The sequence below is a fragment of the Carassius carassius genome, chromosome 14, assembly GCF_963082965.1.
Source record: "Carassius carassius chromosome 14, fCarCar2.1, whole genome shotgun sequence".
NCBI classification, from domain to species: domain Eukaryota; kingdom Metazoa; phylum Chordata; class Actinopteri; order Cypriniformes; family Cyprinidae; genus Carassius; species Carassius carassius.
The window spans coordinates 31,586,948-31,604,626 of NC_081768.1; the positions used below are offsets into that span (position 1 = coordinate 31,586,948).

Below are 17,679 nucleotides of genomic sequence, written 5' to 3' on the forward strand. Positions count from 1 at the left end.
AGTCTCACCATCTCAGGGAACCATCAAGAGACAATTTATTTTTTAATTTTTTTCCTCCTCTCCCGCTGGTGCTGGATTTTTTTTGGGAAAAAGAAGGACGGTTCTTTACGTCACTGCATTGACTATCGTGGACTGAATGACATCACTATTAAGAACCGCTATCCCTTGCCTCTCATGTCTTCAGCCTTCGAGATCTTGCAGGGGGCGAAGTTTTTCACAAAACTAGATCTACGCAATGCGTACCATTTAGTTCGAATCAAAGAGGGAGATGAGTGGAAGACCGCGTTTAACACGCCCCTCGGTCACTTTGAATACCGTGTTCTTCCCTTCGGTTTGGTCAACGCTCCCGCTGTCTTTCAGGCTCTTATTAATGATGTCCTGAGAGATATGCTTAACGTCTTCGTGTTTGTATACCTAGATGACATACTTATTTTCTCACCCTCCCTCCAAGTGCACGTCCAGCATGTTCGTCGAGTCCTGCAACGCCTCTTAGAGAACCGCCTCTTTGTTAAAGCAGAGAAATACAATTTTTCAGCAGTTTTCCTCTCGTGTATCCCCTAGTCTTGTCTTGTCCTGTCCCGTCCAGCTCTGTTGTTACGTGAGTAAGAGTTGGTCATTAACCTTTGTTCTCTGCCCAGTTCACCTCCTGTCAGTGGACCTTCACTCACCTGCCGCCTGCGAGCGGTTAGCGCCGGACACGGGGACGGAGATCTGTTGTTGCTCTCTGATCTTCTGGCACTGGATTCCGGTACTTGATAGATTGTTTCTCTCCTAGGGCACCAATGCTAAAATGGAGCATCTGATGACTCAGGCTCCTTGGTGGGCCAGAGAGACGCCAGGGGCCTGACGGCAATCATGCTTTTGCAGCACACTTCCTGCTTCTCTGCATGGGTCATAACCGTCACCAGCTTCTCATAAACAGGGGATATAGATGGCAAGTCCTCCATATCTCCCACCTTGATGAAGAGAAGATATCCGCCTCCTCAGAACTGGACAACATCAACATTGGGCTCTCATTTAGTGTATAGGAATCCTTGGAGCAGGCTTCTGGATCCCAGGTGCAACTGCTGGAGCACATGGGAGAGAGCCGAGGAAGGGCCGAAGCCATCTCTGAGAGCTCCACATTACGACCCCCATGATCAAAGCTGCCACACTGCCTCAAGGATCAGAGCATTTTGATTGACAGCTGCTCAAAATGTGCACCCATTTGAGAGCTGACCGCATATGCTCTGCTCCAAAGTTGTTTACACACAAATTGTGTGTACCCGCCCATGATTAATGCATGATGTAACTAATCTGCTTCTCACTCACCCTACTAACTTCTCACCATAGTTACACTTTAACTTTCTCTTTACTTTGATACACACATACCAACGGTACAGACAATTTGACACAGAGCCCATGCTGAAAGCAGAAATTAACCTGTTTTATTTTCACCCTGGCATCCTTTGTAACTTCCACAGTTCAACATCACACATCACGAGTGACTCAGCACCAATCAGGATTGGATTACTTCAGACACAGTCTTGCAGAAGCATTCCCCACTTTGTTATTCCAAGTTCCTCAAAGGGGAACATAATCTCCATTGTAAATGCAAACAGAAAGAGATCATGGATTTGAATAGGAAATATTCTTCAAAAATTGACTTGGTTTTTGACCAGGACTTTGTTCTGGAAGGGGTGGAGAAGGCCATGTAATGTTTGGAAGTGACCCAATGATGTAATCCTTGATTCATCATGTAGTGACAAGGATCCCAAAAAGCACTTTATGTACAGTAAAACTGGTTAAATAGAGCAGTCTGTAGCTACACTTTAGGCTCTGGGTTCCATGTGGATGAAACTCGTCAATGGTCTACGCTTTGATCAGTCTTTGTGATTATGTATGTTTGGGCAGATGTAGATGAATGCTCTCAAGGCCTACACACCTGCAATGCAGACCTCATCTGTTACAACACGAGAGGCTCCTACACGTGTCAATGCCATCCTGGATACCAGAAACATGGAGAACAGTGTGTGGGTAAGTTCACACTTCACATAGTCATCAAAGCAGCCTACTGATATAACTCAGCAATATATACAATAATTAGAATCCTGTAATAAGTATATATAATCATGCTGGAAAGTGCTGGTTAGCACTGTTTTGGGTTGTTCTAGAAAACAAAACTTATCCAGTGAAACTGGTGAAACACTGATGTGGTCATTCTGGTCAGTGTGGTTGCTGGTTAAGCTAGAGGGTCAACAGGTTTTAGTTGAACTGGTCTAGAGGGAACTCTATCTGGAAGAGGTCTTCTCTAGTGTCTATCATGTCATTAGCATCAAATATAAATACTTCTGTTAATTAAAAAAACAACATTACACTTATATTGATTGTGAAAAACCACTACCTACTACACCTCACTACCTTTCACATCATACTTGGTCAATTAAGAAAACTTAATCCATGAAGAAAGGTTTTTTTTATCACACTGTAAATGTGTTAAGAATATTATATGACCACACAACCAGTCATAAGGGTAATTTTTATTAATTGAGATTTATATATAATCTGAAAGCAGAATAAATAAGCTTTCCATTGATGTCTGGTTTATTAGGAGGACAATATTTGGTCGATATACAACTATTTGAAAATCTGTATTCTGAGGGTGCAAAAAAATCTAAATATTGAGAAAATCGCCTTTAAAATGGTCAAAATTAAATTCTTAGCAATGCATATTACTAATTAAAAAAATTTAGTTTGGATATATTTACAGTAGGAAATTTTGACTTTTTAAAATAAGTTGAGCTCAAAAATCACTCTTAGTTAGCAGCAAGTGTTTGAAATAACTTGATCCAATGTGGATTATAATCACTAAACAAGGCAGAAATATTTATACGCGATGTAAAAGACTATGCATGCTAAACATTAACGTTACCATAGTAAACATGGTAAATATGACCGCTTGGATAAATCAGACGTCAGCTTATTATTCTCTATCACAATTGTGTATTTATTAAGTAACATTTTATCTGTCATCTCGTTTCAAGAGTTTAGCTCCACGTTGCATATCATCAAAATATAATAATGATTTTTGTTCGGGAGCTTTTATAAAAATAGAGAGTCTGCGCTGCGGATCATTTCAGAAAGATAAGAGCTTTAACACCAGCATTAAACACTTTTTTAAATAAGTCAAGCTCAAAACTCACTTTCAGTCGGCAGCGAGTGTTTGAAATAACTTGGTCCAATGTGGATTATAATCACCATACAAGGCAGAAATATTTATAAACGATGCAAAAGACTATGCACGCTGGGCATTAACATTACCATAGTAAACATGGTAAATATGACCGCTTGAAGAAATCAGACGTCAGCTTCTTATTCTCTATCACAATCGTGTATTTATTTAGTAACTTATATTATCTGTCACAAGCCTCTCGAGAGTTTAGGTCACGTTGCCTATCATCCGGGTGGACAGCCAGACCTTCTGACCAGGTTGGTATGCCGGGGCCTCTGATCGGCGAAGGTCGGCTGTCATCGTGCGCCTGTGTAGGGCCCGTTGGAGTTGGTGATGAGCCACGTCCCAGACCCTCTCGCTCTCCCCGAACCAGTAGTCGATGGCGGGGACGTCCGAGGGTTCTCCTGACCAGGGAAAGAGTGGAGGTTGGTAGCCGAGCATGCACTGGAATGGAGTGAGTCCGGTGGTAGGTTGTTGCAGGGAGTTCTGTGCGTACTCGGCCCACCCTAGGAACTGGTTCCAGGAGTTTGGGTGGCCATGGCAGAAGGTACGGAGGAAGCGTCCAATCTACTGAACCTTCCTCTCCGTCTGCCCGTTGGATTGGGGATGGTATCCGGAGGACAGACTGATGGCCACACCCAGGAGCGAATGGAATGCTTTCCATACCCGGGAGATGAACTGAGGACCTCTGTCTGAGACGATGTCTTCTGGAATGCCGAAGCACCTGGAGACATGGTTAAACAGTAACTCGGCCGTTTCCATGGCCGTGGGCAGACCTTTCAGGGGGAGAAGACAACATGATTTACAAAATCTGTCTAGGTGTGACCAGAGGCGATTAGGGACCGGCAGAGGATGGATCTTGCCTGATGGTAGATGGCGCGGGCTTTTGGAGATGGCGCAGTCTGTACATCCGTTCACATACCTTCTGACGTCAGAAGCCATTTTGGGCCACCAGAAGCGTTCCCTTTAGCAATGAGAGGGTTTCATTGACCCCCGGGTGACCAGTGCCAAGAGATGTGTGAGCGGAGTGAATGAGTGGAGTGCGCCGTGTCCTGGGGATGTACTGGTGTCCCGCTGGGCAACCCGGCAGGGTGTTGGTAGTAGGATTGGAGGAAGGAAGGGTCTCTGCAGACCAGGTAATGGGGCTGATGATGACTTTTTCCGGAAGAATAGTTTTTGGCTCTTCTAGGTTTTCTTCAGGGGCGTGACACCGGGAGAGGGCGTCAGCCTTCACGTTCTTTGCTACTGGGTGATACGAGATGGAAAAGTGGAAGCGGGTGAAGAATAGCGCCCAGCGGGCCTGTCTTGGATTTAGCCTCTTGGCGACCCGAAGATATTCAAGGTTCTTGTGGTCAGTGAGAACTAGAAAGGGGTGTTTGGCTCCATCCAGCCAATGCCTCCATTCCTCTAGGGCCAACTTGATGGCCAGCAGCTCACGGTTGCAGATGTCATAATTTACCTCCGCCGGGTTGAGCTTCCGGGAGAAGAAGGATCATGGGTGGAGGTGATTGGGATTCCCCTTCTGCTGAGATAAGACAGCTCCCACTCCGGTGGTGGAGGTGTCGACTTCTACAACGAAGGGTCGATTGGGGCCAGAATGGACCAGGAGTGGAGCGGTCGTAAAGGCCCTCTTGAGGGAGTTGAAGGCTTCTGTGGTGGGTGGAGTCCAGGAGAGTGATTTGGGTTTATTCCGGAGGAGGCTAGTGAGAGGGTTGGTGATGGCACTGTAATTTTGGATGAAACGTCTGTAGAAAGGAATCGTTGGAGTTCTTTGATGGTGGTAGGAATGTGCCAACTTCTCACAGCATTTACCTTCCCCTCGTCCATCCGGATGCCACTGCTGTTGATGTTGTAACCAAGGAACTGCACTGAGGGCTGATGGAAGGAGCATTTCTCTGCTTTGACATAGAGCTGAAAGGCCCTCAGGCATTGCAGGACCTCCGCAACGTGGCGACGATGTTCCGCTAGGCTCCGGGAGTAAATGAGGATATCATCAATAGAGACGAGGACGAACTTATGGAGGAACTCCCGGAGAACCTCATGGATGAAATCCTGGAAGACGGAGGGGGCGTTAACAAGTCCATGCAGCATCACACAGTACTCATAGTGGCCAGTAGGGGTGATGAAGGCAGTTTTCCACTCGTCCCCCTCACGTATCCGGATGAGATTGTATGTGCTGCGGAGGTCCAACTTGGTGAAGACAGTGGCACCACGATCGATGGCACAGTCCCACAGCCGATGTGGAGGCAGCTTGGAGGCAGGTTTGGAGCAGAATACGCCACTGAAGTGGGCGTAGCATGTCGGGATGGAAATGGATTGATTTTCCACCGGGCTCTCTATGGAGGTGGTACAAACTGCAAGAGGTGTAGGTGCAGGTTTGGCTGGGACAGGACGCTGGCTGGGACAGTGATGCAGCTCTGGAAACAGGAGTCGCCCCACTTCAGGACTTCGCCCGTCTTCCACGAGATGACAGGGTTATGCAGCTCCAACCATGGGCACCCTAGGATGACGTCAGCGGTGGATTCCTCCAGAACCAGCAGGTGGATCTCCTCTTGATGGAGTAGTCCGGTTTGGAGGGTGATGGGACCCACACTATGACGCACACATCTTCTACTCAAAGGGCTTCCAGTTATTGTGTGGACCTGGTAGACTGACGGCGTAGCCGTGGTAGCGAGTTTGAGTTGACGGCAGAGAGCACCGGAGATGAGGTTGCCGGCTGACCCAGAATCGAGGAGGGCGGAACCTGGAAGACAGATGTCAGCGGCAGTAAGTGTCACAACAGTGGTGAGTGGTTTCATTTTATACTTCGAAGGGAGAATGGCACTCACCATGGGACGAGGAGGACAGACGGGGCATACAGAGATGATATGCCCCAGGGATGCACAGTAGAGACATAGATTCTGGGCCAGCAGTCTTTGTCTTTCAGCCGCAGAGAGTCGATATGAGTCAACGAGCATGGGTTCGTTGACTGGTTTTGGGGAGCTGATGGCCTCTGGTCGGCAGAGTGGCGTGGTGGAATACTCCTGGCCCTGGTGCTCTTCTAAGCATGACTGCATACGGGTGGCGAAGCGGATGGAAAGCTGGATGAACCGTTTAAGCCCGATGGTGTCCTCGCATGGAGCGAGATGCAACTGCACTCGAGGTTCCAATCCCTGACGGTAGGTAGTCAGTAAAGCCTGTTCGTTCCATCCACTGGAGGCCGCTAGAGTCCTAAACTGAAGGGCATATTCATTGACAGACATTTTTCCCTGTTTCAGGTTATAAAGCTTCTCACCAATAGATGAGTCCCAAGCTGGTCTGCCAAAAACTTCTCGGAAATGGTAGATGAAGCTGGAATAAGACAGTTATAAGCAGTTATAAGCTTTATAACTGGGTTATTCTGAGTCCAAATTGAATCGGCCCGCTGAAGTGCTTTACCTTGCAGTTGGGATATCAAGAAGGCCACCTTAGATCTTTCGGTTGGGTATATGTGCAGTTGCATCTCCAGGACCAGCGAGCATTGGAGTAGAATTCCGCTGCAATCCTCCGCCGAACCAGAGTACGGGGTGCCGGCTTGGCCATGGGGCTGGCGTGCACGGCAGGTGAGGAAGTGCTGGAGTTGCTAGCGGAAGTGCGGTGATGAATGGATTTGTTGTTGAGGGGTAGAGACGTTGAAGAAGGAAGGTGTACCACACACATGCACGAAGATGACGGGGAATTTCTGGAGATCGCTGGAGAGAGGTAAGTAGAGATAGAGTTAGTCCTTAGAGTTAGCATACAGGTAAGACCTTGCGAAGGAGACCGGACGCTGACTGAGTGCGTGTGTGTGGTATTTGTGGTGCAGAGGGGATTGTTCGTGGATGAGGGTCAGGTGGAAGTGATCAGTATTCAGGTGAGGGCGTGCGCTGTGATTGGAAGGAGGTGGAACCTGGCGTGTCTGTAACAGTTGAAGGGGTTTGTTGGAGTTAATTTGAAAAATATAAAAATTTTAAAAAGCAGTCTGTTTTTAAATGTTATATTGTCTGTAGAAGAATCTTTATTGAGAAATATACAGGACAATTCTTATTTCAGAACAGTACTTATAATCACTTGAAATAGATGTCAGTATGAAATAAGGGCATAAAGGCCTAGCTGATGGATTATCATATTAGCATGCTTCACAGTTGTGACAAGAATTTTATTTCAAATATTTAACAAAGAATTGTAAAACATCTCATAGGGTGGATAGGAGCCCAACTTAAAGGTGAATCTGTTAGCACAACATATTTCAAATGCAGGCAAATGCAGTGCCCACCCTCTATGTTAAAATAAGGGGGTCTTTTAAAGGTCTAGTTTGCAACTCCACATTGTTCAGCTGTTTTGAAGATACTAAGGAATGTGAAACTTTAGTCTGATACCTTACTTCTGAATAAAAGCTTGAAGACCTTTGCCAATAAAATATGATCAACAGCACGATAAGGAATTCCTCAGCGAGGAAAGGTTTCCTGCAAAAGTATTTTTATACATGCATCATTGGTAATTGAAGTATACTAACAATAATAGCTTTTAGGACAAGTACAAGCACACCAAATATGTGTCCAAGGTCCTGTGTGCAGGGGAGGGTTTAATTAAGCCTCATGATGAACAAAAGAATGTTTCTTTTACAGGCATCTCAACTGATGCACGTGGTAGCCAACTATAACTAAAAGATGGAAATTAGAAGTAATGTACACTCAAGAATGACTGCATATTTACAACTGTTATACTCTATGTTACAGCATATGTGGATATCTGCTTGTATTTAAAAATACAATCATTTCAGCAATTAAAATTGACTTGACTGGTCTGCACACCCACATGCTAATACTGATGCAAAAAGTGTGGTCTGCTTTGATTTAGAAACACTAGATTCAGTGCTAAGGTTTGAGTATCATATCTCAGCTTGAGATGTTCGTCATCTATAAACTGTTTTGCATAAACTAAAACAATAGAAGAGTTTATCCATCAGGTGAAGAAGGCAGAGCCAGGAGACTTGATGGAAACAGCAGAAGGCAGAGCCAGGGCAGGGGATGGGACAGAGTACTGGACAGTACAGGTCTAAACAAAAAAGTGTAGGCATGTAAAAGTAGGCTTCTGTCAATAAAAAGGGCAATATATTAGAAATACTTTTAACTTGAAGTTTAGCTTACCCGTCAAAAAGAAAAGTTTGTCATATCTATTGAAATTCCTCTATATTGTAAAAGTACTACCATTGTTTAGCATTGTTTCACCCTGTTTTCTGTCTCTGTGTATTTTATGGACAAACATAAGCCCAAGCCTTCCCTACAGAAGAAACACACACACACACACACACACACACAGTGAAAACAAGTCAGAATCAGTAGGGGTGTGCAATGTGTGTGTGTGTGGCACACCCCTACTGATTCTGACTTGTTTTTGACCTTTTTTTGTTTTGTTTGTCCATACAAACAATGTCACTATTGACTAACATGAAAGCAATATTTCACATATAGTAATTGTGCTAAATATATCTGAGTAAATAACCTGTTGATAGATTAGATGTATAATTGTATTCAGTAACTGTGTTTCAGATGTGAATGAGTATGATCTGACTCAGCCGTGCCAAAATCAGTGTTTCAACCTCTTGGGCTCATATATCTGTCAGTGTGATCAGGGTTATGAACTCTCCGAATTCAGTCTCTTGTGTGGGTAAGCGCTAATGCTGGATGTCCCTGTGCTTGTTTCCAGTGCACTTTCTGCTTGCCAAGAGAATAATAAGAGCTGTCAAAAGGGGTGCAACATTTTTTTAACTGAATATTTAAAAATGTTTACTTTCAGATTTTAAATAATTTTTTTTCAATTTAAAATAAAAAGGAGTGAACACCAAGAGGGTGCAACGTCTAAATACAAACATGTAAAAAAATTTACCTTTTGTGAATAGAGGTTTTTAACGAATTCTTTATGGTTGTTGTTTATTATCTGTTTTATTGCATACTTACGGAAATTCATTACTTGACTTGTGATTCTTTTTTTGTATGTGATATGTTTGGGTGTTTAGATGCTCACTCTCAAACATGCCAAACATCATACAAGCTGAATTGTTTGAGTTCAACATTTTGATTGGACAGCCCTAAAAGTAATTCTTTATCATTAGCTAGATTCTTTTCAGTCTGGTTTTAGACAAATATGATGGATGTGTCTCAGTGTGGTTTAATTGTCGCTGTTTGTTGAGTTTGTGTTTTTCTGCTGTGTGTCTAGACATCGATGAGTGTGCATTCTCCAGCTACATGTGCCAGTATGTGTGTATTAACAGCCCGGGTGGATATTCCTGCATCTGCCCCGAGGGATATCAGCTGCAGAGAACAAGAATGTGTCAAGGTATCAGCCTCCTCCTTCATTAAATATGGCACTCGTCATTGCCTGGCCTCCTCTCTCTCCTTCCACACCCAGATATTTCACAGCAAAAATAAAGTGTTACTTTTCTAATTGAAACAAAAAGGCTGTTCTTCTGTTCTGAACACAGGGAAAGAAGTTAGATGAAGTTTATGTTGTGTATCTTGCCATTTGAGTTTCCAGTAGCAATATTAGTTCTGTAATTCGATGTACTTCCGACTGAAATGTGATATTCAGCATGAAAGCCTTTGTGTGTTTTTTGCCTGCATGTTCATTTATAGGATAGATAGGACTAATGCCAGTCTTTTCTCTGGCGTCATAGACATCAATGAGTGTGACACAGGTCAAGAGTGTAATGAAGATGAGATGTGCTGGATCTATGGCGGAGGTCATCGCTGTTACCCTCAGAACCCGTGTCTGGAGCCTTACGTGCTGACGGCAGGAAAGTACGTCAGTCTGTGTTTATATCCTAGTATAGAGCTAGAAATGAGGATCACAGAATCACCAGAAACACAAGTTATGATTTAACACTTAAGCATGGAAAAAAGAGAGTAGTGTTCTTGCTCTTATGCCTAGTTATGTTTGTGCCAGTCTGCGGGTGCGTGTCGAGGCCTGCCACACATTACTTCACTTCACTTAATGGTGTAATGGTGTAAATTGAAATGAAAAACCTTTTTGACAGGATGAATGTTTTGTGCACTGTAGTGGATTAAAAAAATAACACAAGAGGCCACATTGTGGTAGATATAAGGGAGCCTCTGCTTTTCTTCAGGAGCCTGATCACCCTACTGGTGATCAGATCAGCTTTCTGGGCATGTTGCAGTCCTCAAGACTGTGAAAGGTTTTGTCTTTAAGGCTCTTTATTGTAAACTGGGTGCTCTGTGTAACGTACTGGGTGCTGATAATAAGCACATGATGCAGGAGTAATTCCAAAAAAGTCCTTTAATGTCAAATCCACAGCAGATACAGAAGGCTCTGCATCACCATTTTATTGCGCGTATCTAAGATTACTGGTAATGTTTGTAAAACCGTAATCACTTGCAAGGTTCTTAAAAAGTGCACAGCATTGAATATGCTCTGGGGCCGACAAGATCTCAATTGGTAAATGGTTGAACGCATATCTCCCGAATGGGGTGATAAATGTTGTCAACAGTTTGCTCTCCTAGGACAACGGGATCTTCCAGAATCTTGATGTTGCTAGAGCTTTGTGTAAACTTTGGCTCCTGAGAGCATTGCAAGATTCTGGTACACTGCTGGGAGAATATGTCTTTCTCGCCACACCCACTTAAGTGGGTCAAATTGACAGATAGACGTATCTTCCCTTGGGCACAGCGACAATGTCCACACACCATGGGGTGGGTTGGGTCACTTTAGAAATAACCCCCATGTCCTCTGTGCGTTTCAGCTCAATACGCACTTTATCTATCATGGGAAGGAACACCCGGCGTTGGGATGAAAGGGCATATTACATTGGACTTGGTTCCAGCTTGACTGTGTAAGGCTCCTTTAATTTCCCCAAGCCCGAGAAAACTGAGGGGTATTTGGCTCTGATGTCATCTTGTTGCTTATGTACTGCATTAATGTGATGGCTTTTATTACGGAAAGGCTCAGTAGGGGCTTAGACAGTGCAGCACTTACATAAATGTCTTGTTCAGTAGTTTTATCTTTAACACTTAACTGGCCTTTAAATCACCCTGTTACATCAACCTTATGATTACCTGGACCAAACAGCACTTTTCCTGTGGGCTGCAGAGCACCATGGCTCTGGGTGGAGAACCTACTGCTTGGAATTGCTGTAACAGCAGCTCCCATGTCCAACATGAAAACATGTTTAGTTTACACCATTCAGGCTAACGAGTTAATTCCACCCGTCATTCTCCATCTCTAGCTGGGCAGTCTTTCCATTGATGTTTCTTTAAGTTCCCGCATCTGCCACATCCTGATTGTAATTTTCTTTTCTGTTTTCTTTTTTAAATGTTGTCTGCATTGTGTATATTTCTGTGTATAGATTCCATTCGTGTAGTATTGGGTGCTGCTTTTTCACCACTGTGCTCTGACTTACTCTTGTTATAGCTTTCTCTAGCATCAGGTCTGCATCTAACCATAAACTTTCAGTTTGGTGTCGTGTATGCCGCCGATGATCTGGTCTCTTATCAGCAAGTGAATGAACCGCTAAAATGAACGACTCTACACTCTCCCCCAGCTCTTGATTTTGCTTGTTGGATCTCGCTCTTTCAAAAATTGTATTCTGTTTGCTAAGACAATGTTTATTAAAAGCTTCTATAACTGCAGCATACAATTTCTTTTGGGTAACATACAAAATCTCTACAAAATCTGGCAGCATACATTGACTTATTTATTTGGTATTCATATGATTATTTATCCAATCCCGATGCAATCCTTAGCCTTTCAGTTGTATTGGTGAAGTCAAACTTGCCTGGCAGTGTTTGTTGTTACCCTACTACGTCACTTCTGACACCCTGTAACCACTCTGACAGAACTGTGGAGACATTCAGATTCCTGGGCAACACTATTTCTCAGGTCCCGAAGTGGGACATTCACATTGATTTCATTGTTAAAAAGACCGGGCAGATGCTGTATTTCTTTGTCAGCTGAGGAAGTTCAACCTGGAACAGGAGCTGCTGAAACAGTTCTACTCCACCATCATTGAATCCATCCTCTGCACTTCAGTAACTGTCTGGTTCAGCTCAGCTTCTAAATCTGACCAGAGCAATCAGCGCTAACTCGCAGCAGTGTGCGCTCCATCAGTCCTGCACCTGTTACTTTTTCCCCTTCTCATTTATTCCAGTCTATGGCTTCTCTCTGTGTCATCATGTAATTTGTGTTACGTCTGCTATTACCTTGCATGTTTGATGTTTTTGATATCAGGCTGGAAATTCACTTATTTGCCAAACTGGAGAATATGCGATTACGTTTTTAATCGACTCCCAGTAGGGCTTCTCCAACTGGTGCTTATCCTTTGAGACCCTGGTCCCACATCACCATGGATTTAGTCACAGGGCTACCCCCATCTGGTGGCAATACCATGATCCTCACTGTGGTGGACAGATTCTTGAAGGCGGTTCATTTCATTCCCCTCCCCAAATTACCCTCAGTGAGGGAGACAGCGGTCATTGAATTTGATCATGTCTTCCGCATCCATGGCCTCCCGGTGGATGTGGTTTCTGACAGGGGTCCCCAATTTACATCTAGGCTTTGGACTGAATTCTGTCGATTACTGGGGGCGACAACGAGCCTAATCCCTGGTAACCATCCGCAGACTAACGGTCAGTCTGATTGCGCCATTCAGGACTTAGAGAGGGTTCTGCATTGCATGCCATCAGCAGAGCCTTTGACTTGGAGTTCCAAATTAGCCATGTTCACACATAACTCCCTCCTGGTCAATCCAGAAGATTTGTGGCAATGTCTCCAAGACACTTCAAGAAACATGCAAAGCTACCTGAAAACAAAGTGCAAGTTTACTTAGGACAAATGCTTTTTTAATGCATAGTGTGGTCACATCAAATGTTGGTTTAGTTTAGTTAAGTTAATAGAAGTTAATTAATAATATATATTTATGACATTATTTTTGATGGCATCCTCACTTTACAGGATTTTTACACAAGTGCCTAAAACTTTGCACAGTACTATAGCTTTACAGGTTTCTTGAAGCGTTTTGGAGACATTCCAGACAGACTGGATGATGGTGAGATCAGTGTGCAGCACTGGCTGCTGTCAGACTCCTTGTGCAAACAAAAATCTCACTGGATTATTACATTTAATGGCAAAAAATAATGTTTGGAAATGTAAACTGATATTTACTACTGACACACTTCAGCAAAAAATAGAAGTAACTGACTTAAAACCATTTGTTGTTGTTGAAAATACTAGTGGCCTAAGACTTTTGTACAGTACTGTGTGTATATATATATATATATATATATATATATATATATATATATATATATATATATACAGTACAGACCAAAAGTTTGGACACACCTTCTCATTCAAAGAGTTTTCTTTATTTTCATGACTGAAAATTGTAGATTCACACTGAAGGCATCAAAACTATGAATTAACACATGTGGAATTATATATGGAATTATATACATAACAAAAAAGTGTGAAACAACTGAAAATATGTCATATTCTAGGTTCTTCAAAGTAGCCACCTTCTGCTTTGATTACTGCTTTGCACACTCTTGGCATTCTCTTGATGAGCTTCAAGAGGTAGTCACCTGAAATGGTCTTCCAACAGTCTTGAAGGAGTTCCCCGAGAGATGCTTAGCACTTGTTGGCCCTTTTGCCTTCACTCTGAGGTCCAGCTCACCCATAAACCATCTCGATTGGGTTCAGGTCCGGTGACTGTGGAGGCCAGGTCATCTGGCGCATTTTCATAGTCATGAAAATAAAGAAAACTCTTTGAATGAGAAGGTGTCCAAACTTTTGGTCTGTACCATATATATATATATATATATATATATATATATATATATATATATATGTATATATATCGTGAGCACAGTAATATTGTGAAATATTGTAAATGTAAATTATCTATTTGAATGTTTTAACCTGGCACTTCCTGTTTCCCACTTATGAAGTCGTGATTACGAGCTTGTTGCATTCTTTTCTGTTGTAAATAACGGTGGACAGTGGTGTGTGAATGTTGATGCTTAGCCTAAATAATTTTATCAGAGTGTCCATGTGAGTGCTCCTGCAGTTTTAGGCCCACCCCAAATGCTCACATTGGTTGAGATGCGTGATGACGCTCATCCCAAGCCAGTACTGATCAACATCCCAATCCTGTGACCCATGGTCTGTAGGCTATTCAGAGCCAGAGAGCAACTGGGTTTCTAAATAATAATAACAATAAAACACTGCGACTTGCCCAGCCTTAATATATATATATAGAGTGACATCTCTAGCTGGATGAATGACCATCACCTTCAGCTTAACCTTACGAAGACAGAACTCCTGGTGATTCCAGCTAACCCATTGCTTCATCACAACTTCTCTATACAGCTGGGCTCATCAACCATTACTCCTTCGAGGACAGCTAGAAACCTAGGAGTTGTGATGGATCATCAGTTAAGCTTCACAGACCACATTGCTACAACTACCCGGTCCTGCAGGTTTGCCTTATACAACATTAGGAAGATTAGACCTTTCCTGTCAGAGCAAGCAACCCAACTTCTTGTCCAAGCTCTTGTTCTCTCTAGACTGGACTATTGTAATGCTCTCCTGGCGGGCCTTCCTGCATGTACTGTCAAGCCTCTGCAATTGATCCAGAATGCAGCAGCGAGGGTTGTCTTCAATGAGCCAAAAAAAGCTCACGTTACTCCTCTCCTCATCAGGTTACACTGGCTACCAGTAGCTGCTCGCATCAAATTCAAGGTACTGATGCTAGCCTACAAGACGACCACTGGCACGGCAACAACTTACCTAAACTCATTGGTTAAATCTTATGTGCCTTCCAGAAGTTTGCGGTCTGCAAGTGAACGACGCCTTGTGGTACCATCCCAAAGAAGTTCAAAATCACTCTCACTGACTTTTTCCTGGACTGTGCCCAGCTGGTGGAATGACCTCCCAATCTCAATTCGTACAGCTGAGTCTTTACTCATTTTCAAGAAACATCTAAAGACTCATCTTTTTCGCCTGCACTTAACCAACTAAAACTAGCACTTTTCCTTTTCTTGTCTTTTAATAAAAAAAATAAATAAAATAAAATAAAAAAAAAAACCTACCTATGCGTTCTGTATTAAACTAACTGAGACTTGTCATGGCACTTGTATACTGTTGTTGTTCTCTTGTTGACCTGACTGCTTCTACTGTTCTCATTTGTAAGTCGCTTTGGATAAAAGTGTCTGCTAAATGATTAAATGTAAATTAAATATATATATATATATATATATATATATATAATATTGTTATATACATGAATTTAACAAATACTAAACATGCAGGTTCAACTGGCCAAAGAGTTCTCTATCTCTATCTTATGTTTGATTGTTCATTTTGTCAGTGTGCATGCAACAAATGTAGATTTTGATTGAAAATATCTAACTGCATTTATTTCTTATCAATAGCATTGAGGTTGAAGTGGTATTTTTGGGAGTATTTCTTCATTCAGCAGCATATCTGATGTCCATGTATTTGTCATTAATTGCTTCAGCGGTTCAGCAGCGTTGGAGCGATGCTGGTCTTGACCAAGTCCCTGGAGGACCCTCAGGAGCTGATCGTTGATCTGGAGATGATCACTCAACACACAGCAATGTGCACATTGAATTTTGCTACATTCATTGCGGGACACTGAATGAAAATGCAATCGTAAGTGTCTTGACTGCGAGTGTTAATGCATTTAAGAAAAATAGCATTTAAATTATAATTTTGCCACGGTTTTGCTTGAACATGTTATACATATCTAATCATTTCTATAATACATTTTCATTTTAATTTTGCAACTTACAAAGCGTTAAAATTAGTATTCATTTTACATATTAAAACTAGTGTGTGAAATGGCAAATGAATTTTTTTTAATTTCATTTTCATTTTGCACCAAACGTTGCACAAATGTATTGGAAAATGTAAATGTAAATACAGAAATGCATTGCCATTTTGCATATTACATCCCATGTTCTTCCATTGTTAACCATGGTGACCTGAAAAGAAACGCGTGCAGCCATCATTGCGTTGCATAAAAATGGCTTCACAGGCAAGGATATTGTGGCTACTAAGATTGCACCTAAATCAACAATTTATAGGATCATCAAGAGCTTCAAGGAAAGAGGTTCAATTCTTGTAAAGAAGGCTTCAGGGCGTCCAAGAAAGTCCAGCAAGTGCCAGGATGGTCTCTGTGGCGAGTGGGGCGGGGCCGAGGGACGTGGGAACAAGGAGGGAGGCTGGCAATGATTGGGCAAATCAGTGACACCTGCAACCCACCGCCGGTCTCGAGTCCCACGTAGGAGATGGAAGGATATAAAACTGGAGTGACGACAGTGAAGGACGAGAGAGGACCAGGTCTGGGCTTTTAGTTGTGTTTTGATTTTTATTTGAGCGCACCAGTCTTCCGTGAGGGGCTGGTGCGCTGTTTTGTGTTTATTTTGTATTATTAAAATGGTATTTCATTGTCCGCCGGTTCCCGCCTCCTTCTTCCCGATGATTAGGAAGTTTTAATTCATTACAGTCTCCTAAAGAGGATTCAGCTGCGGGATCGGAGTGCCACCAGTGCAGAGCTTGCTCAGGAATGGCAGCAGGCAGGTGTGAGCGCATCTGCACGCACAGTGAGGCCAAGACTTCTGGAAGATGGCCTGGTGTCAAGAAGGGCAGCAAAGAAGCCACTTCTCTCCAAAAAAAACATCAGGGACAGATTGATCTTCTGCAGAAAGTATAGTGAATGGACTGCTGAGGACTGGGGCAAAGTCATATTCTCCGATGAAGCCCCTTTCCGATTGTTTGGGGCATCTGGAAAAAGGCTTGTCCGGAGAAGAAAAGGTGAGCGCTACCATCAGTCCTGTGTCATGCCAACAGTAAAGCATCCTGACACCATTCATGTGTGGTGTTGCTTCTCATCCAAGGGAGTGGGCTCACTCACAATTCTGCCCAAAAACACAGCCATGAATAAAGAATGGTACCAAAACACCCTCCAACAGCAACTTCTTCCAACAATCCAACAACAGTTTGGTGATGAACAATGCATTTTCCAGCACGATGGAGCACTGTGCCATAAGGCAAAAGTGATAACTAAGTGGCTCGGGGACCAGAATGTTGAAATTTTGGGTCCATGGCCTGGAAACTCCCCAGATCTTAATCCGATTGAGAACTTGTGGTCAATCCTCAAGAGGCGGGTGGACAAACAAAAACCCACTAATTCTGACAAGCTCCAAGAAGTGATTATGAAAGAATGGGTTGCTATCAGTCAGGATTTGGCCCAGAAGTTGATTGAGAGCATGCCCAGTCGAATTGCAGAGGTCCTGAAAAAGAAGGGCCAACACTGCAAATACTGACTCTTTGCATAAATGTCATGTACTTGTCGATAAAAGCCTTTGAAACGTATGAAGTGCTTGTAATTATATTTCAGTTAATCACAGAAACAACTGAAACAAAGATCTAAT

General features: G+C 43.0%; 1 long non-coding RNA gene across 1 annotated transcript; it reads right to left on the reverse strand.

Moving 5' to 3' along the window:
- Positions 1-13,523: 13,523 nt before the first annotated feature.
- Positions 13,524-13,875, reverse strand: LOC132156646 (uncharacterized). The gene is made up of 2 exons (XR_009437485.1): positions 13,804-13,875; positions 13,524-13,633 (listed from the first exon to the last, which is right to left on the reverse strand). It is a non-coding gene; the product is annotated as an uncharacterized LOC132156646 (long non-coding RNA).
- Between the last annotated feature and the right edge of the window lie 3,804 nt (positions 13,876-17,679).